The following is an 11,774-nucleotide window of genomic DNA, read 5'->3' as shown; positions in this document are numbered from 1 at the left end:
TTGTTTGTTTCTGTTTTTGTTTGTTTGTTTATTTGTTTGTTTTGAATTTTTTCCAACTTTGAACATTTCTTGGCCTTGCATTCTCCCCATGTGTGTATAATTCAGCTTATAGTTTATATGGAGATTTTGGAGTCTCCCTCTTTTCCATGTTTACACACACACAACACACACACACACACACACACACACACACACACACACGCATGCACACTGTTAGCTCTGAATTCTGTTCTTAAATTTCATAAGTCAGTAAGAATGCAGCTTTCTGATTTTGATCATTCAGTTAAGGTCTAAGAGTACTTTGAGGTAGAAAGAATATTAACTAAAATATTTCTCAATATGTTTTTTCTTTAGTTAATCATCTCTGCTCTCTGTGTCTCTAAATAACTGATATTAATATATTTTCTAGAACTTTTCATTGCTGTCTGTAAGATATCCACACAAAGGTTAGTCATTTACAAGTTACTCTGCCATTACCAGAAATTGAATCTCTATTTTCTACAGTAGCTTACACTTTCTGGTGGGGTCTTCTCTGAGAGTGGCTGTATACCAAGCCCACAACGACCCTTCTTTTATTCCTGGTGAATTACCCAAAGGAAAGGCTGATGTCTCATTGTAAAACTATGTATGTATCTATTAAAATAGCAAGAATGGAACCTATCTGAGATCTGCTCTGTGAGTTGAACTTAAACTTATATCTCAATAGGATGAACAAACACAAGGGTAGCCAGTGTAGAATAGCCTGGAGGGTGCTCTGTTAACTGAAGGATTTGTTGATTCAGTCAGTGACCTTAAGCTGGGACTAATTTTTTTATTCCATAAAATGCGAGACGTTAATACATACTTTTACCCAAAGGATACTAGGTAAAGATTTTTGTTAGGTCTTAAATGTTTGAACTTCTTTAAGAAAGAGACTATGTAAATAGAAGATGTGTCTTAAAAGAGAAATCATTTGATTCAGTTTTCTAAACAACTCCCATAATGCCCCTTCTACTGATGCATAACTAGTATTTAATGATAATAGTATTTGCATTTTAAATTACTTTGTGTGCACTGGATATTTACTCTGATCACAAGAAGTATATTGCCTTGGGTTATGCTGCAGTCATAATTAACTTTTGCTTAAAAGTACTATATGATCTCAGAAAATAAAGAAACCTTGTTAGCAGTGCCATATTTATTTTTCATCCAACAGCAGAAAATTAATACATAATTTTCTCTTGGTTTCTTTTGATATTTTCTACCATTGCCTTAAACCAAAGATTATATTTTCTTCAGTTATGTTATTAATTATTAAATTAAAGACAGAGTATTTCTATGACCATAAACACAGAGAATTTGAGAGGCCTGTTGGAATTAATCTATTTCTTATCGCTCCATAACAACGTAAGAATTAGAGTTTACAGTTAGAGTAATAGGTCCCAGTTTACATTGCTGCTTCTTTTTTCCTGAATAATTTTTGTTTGGCTGACTGTTTTGGTTGTTTGGCTAAATGTTTGTTTATTTATTTTGAGAGAGAGAGAGAGAGCACGTGCGCGCAGGGGGAGGGGCAGAGAGAGAGGGAGAGAGAGAATACTAAGCACCATGCAGAGCTTGATATCACACACTGGGAGATCATGACCTGAACTGAAATCCAGAGTCCGAGGCTCAACCAACTGAGCCACCCACGCACCCCATAAGTAATTTTTTTTTAATTTTTTTTCAACGTTTTTATTTATTTTTGGGACAGAGAGAGACAGAGCATGAACGGGGGAGGGGCAGAGAGAGAGGGAGACACAGAATCTGAAACAGGCTTCAGGCTCTGAGCGGTCAGCACAGAGCCCGATGCGGGGCTCGAACTAACGGACCGCGAGATCGTGACCTGGCTGAAGTCAGACGCTTAACCGACTGCGCCAGTAATTTTTAATAGTATTTCATTACATTAGCAATATGTTCTCTGTATGAACAATACGTCTTTTTCAGTTACAAATTGTAACCAAAAGTGTCCCCGCTCACAATATCTTGCAAATCCATTTGTGATATTAATGTTCATGAAGTAAAACTGCCTGTTGTATTTGTATTCATGATTGGATTCTGTAAAGAGGCACTCTTTCTTTATCAGAATTACCTAAGTATCATAACACCAAAAGTAAGCTAGAATTATAAAGTAGATATGCTTAAATAAATATGAAGTAATTTTCTGTGTATTAAAAAATAAAGTTACTTAAAGAGAGAAATTACTTAATAATGAGAATATTAATATCTGGCAAAATTTTAAAGAATGTATCATTTAAAATCAATGAAGAAATAGGCATATGTCAACCACTTTCTTCAGAATATCAAGATAAACTAAGCCAGTGCAGCTCAATCTGTAATTTCTACATGGTTAATGTGCCAACTACTATAAATTCACATCCTAACCTGGAGCAGGAGAGTGTCATAGACAATATTCCTTAGATTTTTAAAATTAATTTGGGTGTGCTTTATATTTCCTTCGAACAGAAACATGTGCCATTAGATCAGCAGTGTTGCTACGGCTTTAGTCTTGAAGCAATCAGATTTCATTTAAGATAAAAATGTTAAACCAGTTACATTGTGTGGCATGCCACACAGTTGCCAAGTTGTCTCTTCCTTTAGAAAGCGACACACAGTATCTGTTTTTCTATAATTAATATTTTGCCAAAAGAACAAGCACTGGACACATCAGCATCTCGGAAAAATCGCTGCATCTTTTCCCAAACATAAACACTCTATTTTGGGTAGGGTCATGAAGCATACCTCTCGTGGATCTTTGGGGAGAAGGTACAAATATATCTGGACTGACGATCATATTGGGGGAAGTAAAATTAAAGACTAAGTCACAATCACAGGCTTTTTGTGAGTTTTTTCATTGCCAATGGTTAGACAAAATTTCTACATACTTAGGTCACAATTACTTTATTTCAATTAAATTTAAAAGCTATATTACTAAGCACTTTTTGTTTTGAAAGTCACTGTGCTGGGCACACTTAGAGAACCAAAAGCTAGCTAGCGTCTGTCCTCTGGGAGTTTACATCCTTTACTTCCAGTGAAGGAATAAGCCAGAAGTTGATAAGAGCCAGGAAAAAGGTACAAAGGGCTTTCTGAGGTAAAAAGTAAGCTTTCTGAGAAGGAAGTGAATGTATCTGTAAGGACACTGGAAAAGTAATTTAGATCTGTATTTGGAAAGGTGTTGCTAAAATTTGGAAGGAATTTATAGTTCGGAGGATTTATTAAACAATGTTTGAGCTAAGAATTGACACCATATGTTCCTGGTTAAATTTCAATATTCAGTCTCAATGGTTTTAATGTTAACTAATTTCTGTCACTGAGGCGTGTTAGCCGGATGGTATTCAATGACTGATTCTAGACCTATAAAATTCATAGCAAAAGTATGCTATATTATCAACTGAAATGTTAACAATAGGAAGCATTCATTTAAGCTGAATGGAAAAAATGTTAAATACATTTTTTGGTCCAGTGGCTACACTAATAATAACAGATAATCAGTGAGTACGACAGCAAGGATTAAAAAAAAATCGCACAAGGTCTGTAATCTTTTATCTGAGATATAAACCCAGCTTTTCAGTCTCTTATAATCTAAGACCATCCCACTGAACTCACAGTGGAGTATCATTTTTACTTCTATCAATGATTTTCGTACTACACTGAAACAAATCCTGCAAATATCTATAATTCATTTTGTTATCCGTGACCTAGAAACTCCCAGGCAGAATATCATCATTACTTAGAAGTTTGTAACAAAATGCGACGTGATTATTAGTATTAATTATAGAGTTGGCACCTGAATGATTTTCTGCATCATTTATGTGTGCTTTGAAGAATCTTCTTTCCATAGCATACTGATTCCTCACAATATAAGCTAACTCTCATGTGAAAAGCATTTGTGAAATTATCTTGGGAAATTTAACATTAAATACAATTTTTAGCTTCACAATCAAAATTTTAGTTATTGCACGCTGTAAATTTTCAATCAGGGAAAATATATGTAATGTTTTACTAACTTGTTTAAGCTCATGATTTGTTTCTGCGTGTGTAAAAATACGTATACCTATCTAAATGTAAAAATATTCACCGGAAATCTTTTCAACCGCATGTTACATACCGGTAAAGAGAAATCTGTTATATGTTCTCAAGAATTCAGTGGTATAGAATTTTGATTGTAATCAAATGATACTAGTCCTGCCCTAAGCTGGGTTTGTTGCTCTTCTGCTTAGCTAGAATGGTCTTTGAAGGAAGCATGTAGCTACAATTTATGGCGGATGAGGGGCTTGTGACAAAAATAAGGGTTAGTGAAAGCAAATAATCCGACTTCACTATTTTACTTCCTGGTTTCCCATCTTTCCTTAGAAAATTCAGTAAAGATATTATCCTCCTTTGTTTTTAAATTTTATTTATTTATTTTGGGGGGAGGTGGCGGTCAGGGAGAGGAGAGAGCTGTCAGCACAGAGCCTGATGCAGTGCTTGATCTTAGAAACCATGAGACCATGGCCTGAGCCGAAATCAAGAGTCTGAAGCTGAACTGACTGAGCCACCCAGGCGGCCAGATATTGTCCTCCTTTTATGCAAATGGTTAAAAAGTACGCAAATGGTTAAAAATACATTGGTGGATGTTATTAGTTTTCCATTTGGATCAACTGGAGAGGTTTTAAAAATATCAATAACCAGGCCATACCCATGCCAAATATTCGAATAGTCAGGGTCTGTAGGCATAGGCCCCAACACTTTTGTTTTTTCAGAGAGAGAGAGAGAGAGAGAGAGAGAGAGAAAGAGAGAGAGAGAGACAGAGCATGAGCAGGGGAGAGGGGCAAAAGGAGAGGGAGAGAGAATCTTAAGCAGGCTCCACACTCAGCACAGAGCCCGACTGGGGCTCGATCCCAATAGCTCAATCATGATGACCTGAGCTGAGATCAAGAGTCGGGCATTCAACAGACTGACCCACCCAGGCACCCCAAGCTTTTTAAAAATGTTTTTTTAATCGCTTCTCTCTTTCAGTGAAGCAAGTGATAAAAATGTACAGTCAGGGTTGAGATGTACTGGGGTAAATATACCTGGCGTCTGAGTGACAAAGGCACTATTCCGTGCTTGTTACTGTTATATTCATCACCGGTTTTCCAATGAGACACATGTATGAAGGAAGCTGCTTCCAGTGCTCCTGGAATTATAATCATGCAAGAACCCTAATTACAATCATGTGTCTTTGACATGCTTGGACCGTATGATCTTATGTGTGAGGTAAAGAGAAACAGGCATTACTGTACAGAACTTTGTACAAGAGAAATGCTGTCTTTCACACATGAAGGACTACATAATGGTTAAAAGCCAGGGTCTTTAGGTCAGCTGGACACTTGACATTGTGTTGCCATGAAAAAGTTAATCCTCTGTTTCTTTTGCTTGTTTTTTTTTTCCTCTTTAAATAAAGATGAAAACAGTACTTACTTCATATGTTAGAGATGAGTTTTCATACGAAGCATTTAGTAACCAGTACGTTGTACCTGTTTTAATCATCATCACATTAGCAAATAAATGTATACGCATGCAGAGATTCAAACATTATCTTCTTCCTAACAAAATGGAGAGTCACCAGTGTGTTATCCAAAACTGCCTCCTCTCTAGGTTTATTCGCAATAATAGTTACTCTCCTGAACAGACGAGAAGAGAATTCTAAGTTCGAGCCTCATGCAACGTTTATGATTTTTCATTACAATCCAAAAGAAAAAAAAAATCAAGACCATATAATACTGAGCTACAATCATGCCTGGTACATAGAATGCCCATTCCTACCTCTGTGCTCATGCTCATATCTCTGTCCACCCACATCTACCTGTGTAGATCCTAGTGACCATTCAACATCTGCATGAATTCCCTGCTTCCTTCAGGAAGACCTTGCCCTGCCTGTACTACACTATCCACGCTCTGGCTCTCGTAGCATTTGGATTGTGTTTATACTATGTCTCAAATCAGTTCATAATATAAAATTTAAGCAATATGCCAGAGAATAGACATGACTATTTCCCAGTCTGACTGAAAGAGAAGGTTATCTAAACATATTTTTAGAATATTCAAGCCTCGTTTCAACCAAAACCCATAACAATATTGTAAGTCAGAGATGTGGAAGTTATGTGAATGGTATTTCTCCCCTTTCCTGAGGAAAATGGCTCTTGCTGATACATTAGGGCAAAAATAGCCAAGAAGAATTTAATTATTCAAAATTGAACAGTGAATAGTTTAGGGACCCCATTATGGTTGCCACAAGTTATTACCCAAGCTGGACAAAAAAAGAAAGAGTTTGGAAAGTTTAAAAAGAGTTTTGAGCACTCTGCCCTTATGGGTTTCCCTAACACCAACATTGGGAGTGTCTGTGGGGTTTCGATGGATCACATGGCCCCGACGGAGCTGAGACTAGTTTTGCTGCTTCCCAGGGGCAATGATGGGTGCAATGTCTTTGGCTGAAAATTTTTTGTTATCCATACAAATTTCTATGACTTTGTAATCCATTATGCATCATAAGACCCTGGCAGAAACTGACTGTGTGAACTCTATAACTACATTTAATCATGTGTTCTACTAGAAACCTGGGATATTTCGTATTGTAATAACAATGACTTGATTCACAGGTTTTCTTTTGGGAGGCCAGCCCGAAACAAAAGGGTGATGTTAGCTTTCTTAACATAATGCCATGATACCACCTTTAACTGAAATTCTCGTTCTTAGAGTCACAAAAGCATTGGATTGCAAAACTGGGTCATTGTCTCCAGGAGCTACCATTATGATACCTGCACAGGGTAAATATAGAGGAATGATAGGATTCTTGGGAAAACTGCCAGGAAGAAACATGTTCATGGGTAATACATGCAGGAAGGATGTATGATTATCAGGCTGGTAACTTTACAGGTAAGGACTAAGTGGTAAATTAATTCTCCGTATCAACACACATGAAAAAAGGTCATGATTTGCCTTTCTTCATGCTTTAAACTCATCACAAATATATATTTTAAATGAGAACCAAGATTGCTTCTGTCCTTTAAATTCTGAGGTATGTGAAATTGAATATGTCTATGAAATCTAAATTTGTAGTGATCATTCTAATAAAAGATACATTTAGTTTCTCAATTTAAAGCAGTAAGTAGTAATACAAGGGCTAAGTAGTGAATATTTTAATTATTCTTCCTTGCTACACTAAGGGGATAGACATTAGACATGACCTTGGGATCATGGAATAGTCCAAATTCAAAGGCAAAGGTTGAATCTTTTTTTTTTATGAGGTAGTATTAGGACATACAGTTTTAATTACTTTTTTTTTCCATGTTTATTCCATTTTGTTAGATTCTTACGGAGAGAAGCATGTTTACAAATATTACTCAGTAGTCTATTCTATAACATATGATTCATGAATACCACTTCAGTTTTTCTCATAGTGCCTTTTCCTTAACTAACTGTGAAGAATTACAATGATGACTCTGTAATCAAGACTTAAAAAGAAAGAGCACCAAAGTCATCAGGCAGCGGTTGAAAAATGCAAAAAACTTTATGCACAAATTTATATATAAATGTCTGGAAAGAGCATAATCTTGGGCAATTTGGATAGCCTAAGAGGAAAGAGTTGCCATTTCTTATATTTATGCATTTTTAGTTTTAACTTATATATAGATCTTTTTCCACATAGGGATGGGAAGAAAATTTGAATGCAAGATTTTTGCGTATATGTCATTTGAAAGAAGCTGGGATTCTTTCCCATGATGGACTGACATGTTTAGTCACTGATACACATGGAAACCTTTTCCCCTCCATAGTGGGATTCTCAGTCTCCCCTTCATTTCTAACTGTTGCCGTTTGTATTCCATATTACATTCTCTAATTTCCTTTTATCTTTTCTTTATTTTGCAATGTCTCAGTACGTGTCTCTTTAAGACAAGTTAATTTAGCCAATTACTCCAGTTTGGTTGAAGATAAAATCTTTAATTTATCCAGGCCTCCTTTATTCTTTCTAGGATACTCTTTTCATTAATTTCACGAAGCATTCTAATTCTCCAGTTTAGGGAAAAGCTAATTTCTCTATATACATGCACGTGCACACACACACAAGCTCAGATGCAAACCAGTACATGCGGATGCTTTGGAACTGATTTCTCTGTCTCCTTTTTCTAGATGATCTCTATTTATTTATTTATTTATTTATTTATTTATTTATTTATTTATTGCATTTTCAAGGTATTTGAAATAGTAATAGATTTCAAATTGATTATATATATTATAGATTGTTATCCTCAAACTGTTTTAATTCATTTATGTTTTAGTGAAATGGACTTTAATATCCTCCCTTGAGAAAATATTTTGCCAGAATAAAGCATAAGAATGCCTGGAGGAATGTCTGGGAAATTGTTGAGAAAGGCCAAAAGTGCAAGATCCAACAGCTAGAGGCATTTGAAAATTAAAGTGTCTTTTTTTTTTCATTTGTCCATTTATTAAAACATTGCACAGATGAGCTCCTGTTTTAGGCATAAGGGCAGATCAAAGATACCGTCCTGATTTTCAAGTTGGGGAAGAGAGAGGAAATCCATGACACGATGTGATACGTGCTAAGTGAATACATATAAGAAAGTGATCAGCTCTATCTGGGGCAAGTTTCCAAAAGGAGGGATGTTTTGAGGGAGGTTTTGAAGATGCTGGGAACAGCTTGAAAGTGCCCATTTTATTGATTTTATACTCATGATGTGTCATCTAAGGAAATCACTACTACAGGCATTTCCTGTATAACTCACCGTGTGTAAATGTCCTTACCCCTTTATGTGTGTGAACTTCTGCCTCTAGTTCAGATGACCCGGAAGACATTGCCTCCGTTTCAGGTTCTAGGTAATTTGCTCCTAAGTATGCACCGTCTCCTGCTTTCATGTGTAAATAGGTTTGTTGTTCATTCTTGTGTAAAGCAGAGCATGAGAGTGATCCGCCCAAAATATAACTATATTGATTCAGATCATAAGAAGATCATGACCACAGAAAGTGTATTAAAAATGACTAAGTATTTCAATATTTGATTTTGTTTTAAATCTGTGGGTTCCAGTATTTGTACACCTCCTCCACCTCCCTGGCTTGCTTCTTTCCTCACTCAGGTGCATTTGTGCCCTCCTGTCTCAGAGCCCTGTGCTTGAAAGTCCCAATGAACTGTCAGCACTTTTTTCTCTGCCTTAGGCTTTATTTTCCAGAGAGCCAAGGTCAACACAATTGGTGCCTTAGGATAGGGCTTTGGAGTTAGGTTACTCAGCTCTCTGGAAACAAAAACTGCTGGCATTAAGTGGTATCATAATTACCGAAGCATCCACCTGTGGTTAATGGTGATGTGCAGGTGGAGGGCAAGGGAACTTAATAATTTGGGGAACCATGATATTTATTAGCATTGTGAAATGAAGAAATCACTTATGTGTCAACAGTACAGACCTTAACTATTAGGTTAAAAGAGTCAGGGAAGATACTTTCCAAAGTAACACACACTCAGAAACCTAGAAGACACTACATTTGCAGGCTTGGTAGGTAGTTTTTCTATGAGAAAGTTAGGGCATTGAAAGAGTGGGGCACTGAGACATGGGATGGGGCAATGGGTGGATGGACCTACCAGCACAGAACCCCAAATTTTCAGCCCTTGTCAGTTGTCATAGGGTATACTTCAGTTGCCTCTTACCTCAAGGCAATGTGATGATCTCACACACGAAAGGTGTGGCAATAAGATACTTACTCCCCTAGAGATGTGCTCCCATCACCACACGTTGTCTATAGGCCATACCCAAAGTCAGGTCTCAGCATGGTTTCAAAAGGGGAAATCAAAGCCTTGCTCCAGGCAGAAATAACCTATATTGGAAAAGAAATGGCAGTGCCTAGCTATGTAAGAGCAAGAAACCAGAAATTATGTATGGGTTTGGATCTTGAAACTATTAGTCTGGAACATAAGACTAGATAGGCTCAGAATCTCATGAATCAAGATTTAATGTTTTAGAAAGGACACGAGTGGGCCCTAATGATTTGTTTTGTTAGCTCCCCAAAGTCCGGTCTTATTATGGCCAGAAGTAAGTGAAGTGGAAATATAAGAACTTTCTTGGAAAAAATGTTAGGAAATCAGAAAATTCTAGTACATGAGGATATTATTCTTTTGAACGTATAGTTCAAAAATGCACCACATGACCAAGTTCCCCAAGAGTAGATCAAGAATCTTCTGTCCACCGGGAAGTAAAAGTATGTACCATTAGCAGTGCAGATAGGTACCAGAGTCTTTGAGAGTTTGGGAGACTGTCCTCTCTAGGGTGAGGTTTTTGGTAGGGAATTCCGCCATTGACCTGGCCTCTCTAGTCTCTCTGGGCAAGATGGGATTCTGGAATGGCATAGCTCAGGTAGGAGCAATGAATCACCAGCTCAGGACCCAGATGGAGCTCATCATCACCATAAGCAGTAGGGCCAAAGTGGCAAACAGGACCTTGACCCACAGAGATCTCTCCCAAAAGCCAACAGATTATGGCATTCTCATGAGAGTGAGACTGACAAGCAGCTGAACAGGATGCTGTATATTTTCTCTTTTGTATTTTTATTTCTTTATTGAGAGAGAAAGCATGTGTGTGTGCTCAAGAACAGGGGAGGGGCAGAGAGAGAGTGAGAGAGAGAGAGAATCCCAAGCAGGCTCCACACTGTGTCATTCAGAGCCCAATACATGGATTGATCCCATGAACTATGAGATCATGACCTGAGCCGAAACAAAGAGTTGGATGCTTAACCGACTGAGCCACCCAGCTACCCCAGGATGCTATATGTTTTATGCAATTAGAAAAATAAGTCAGGAGCATGTTAGCAGAAGGCTAATGACAACTAGTGCAATGAAAAGCCAGAGCTATTTCCCCAGTTTCCAAATCTCGGCTGTGCCAGATACCCAGGTGCACTGATGGAAGGGGAAGCTTATCTACCTTGAGCAGTGACTTTGAGCAGATTACCTCTGCAATTCCATAGCAAGAATTTATGGTAAATATTCCTCCAGTTTTTCTTCTGAAGAACCATATGGCTAGTTGCCAAGATCACTGTGTACTGGAGAATAGGAAATACTGAGATTTTTAAAAGAATGCTAGGTATGGGGTTCTAGATGACACTGATACCCAGAGACTGAAAATGCCACCATGGTTCACCAGTTAGAATGGGGATGAAGATCAAGTGATAAACGCAGTTCTGGTCTGAGGTCATTTCACAGGTCTATGGGCTCACCTTGTGGTTACTTCCCCAGGGAGCTGATGCACTGGAAGGGCATAGATGGGTATGAGAAGTATGAATGGGCACATGTGGGGTGAAAGCCTTCCAGACCTTCTCATTTTCCCTCTTCCTTGTCTCTTCTTTCTCATGGTCTACAACTTATCTGTGCCGATTTTCCTTTCCATTCCTACACTTTCCTGCGACGTCCCAAGAGACAACACGATATTCAGTTGCCTCAGAAGGTGACAAGGAGCTGAATGACACATTTTCAACATTTGAGCAAGCTAGCTCTCCATAGGGTAAATTTTGACAGTGAGAAATGGAAGACCAGAAGAAATTGAATAGATACATTTCCCCTCCTTTTGTCCTTCATGGGGTGTTCTGTGTGTGAAATCTCCTCGCAAACCTTTCACAAAAGAAGTCCTACCTGCCAAGCAAACATCTGTTCTGAACAGAGTTGTATCTATTCATGGCTTGTGTTAAAGGAGCTCTCATCACAGTAGTGAATGACATCCCAATGCCTTTTATCTTTATCT

Source organism: Felis catus, chromosome B4 (genome assembly GCF_018350175.1).
Source record: "Felis catus isolate Fca126 chromosome B4, F.catus_Fca126_mat1.0, whole genome shotgun sequence".
Taxonomy (NCBI): domain Eukaryota; kingdom Metazoa; phylum Chordata; class Mammalia; order Carnivora; family Felidae; genus Felis; species Felis catus.
This window is presented reverse-complemented; position numbering follows the sequence as displayed.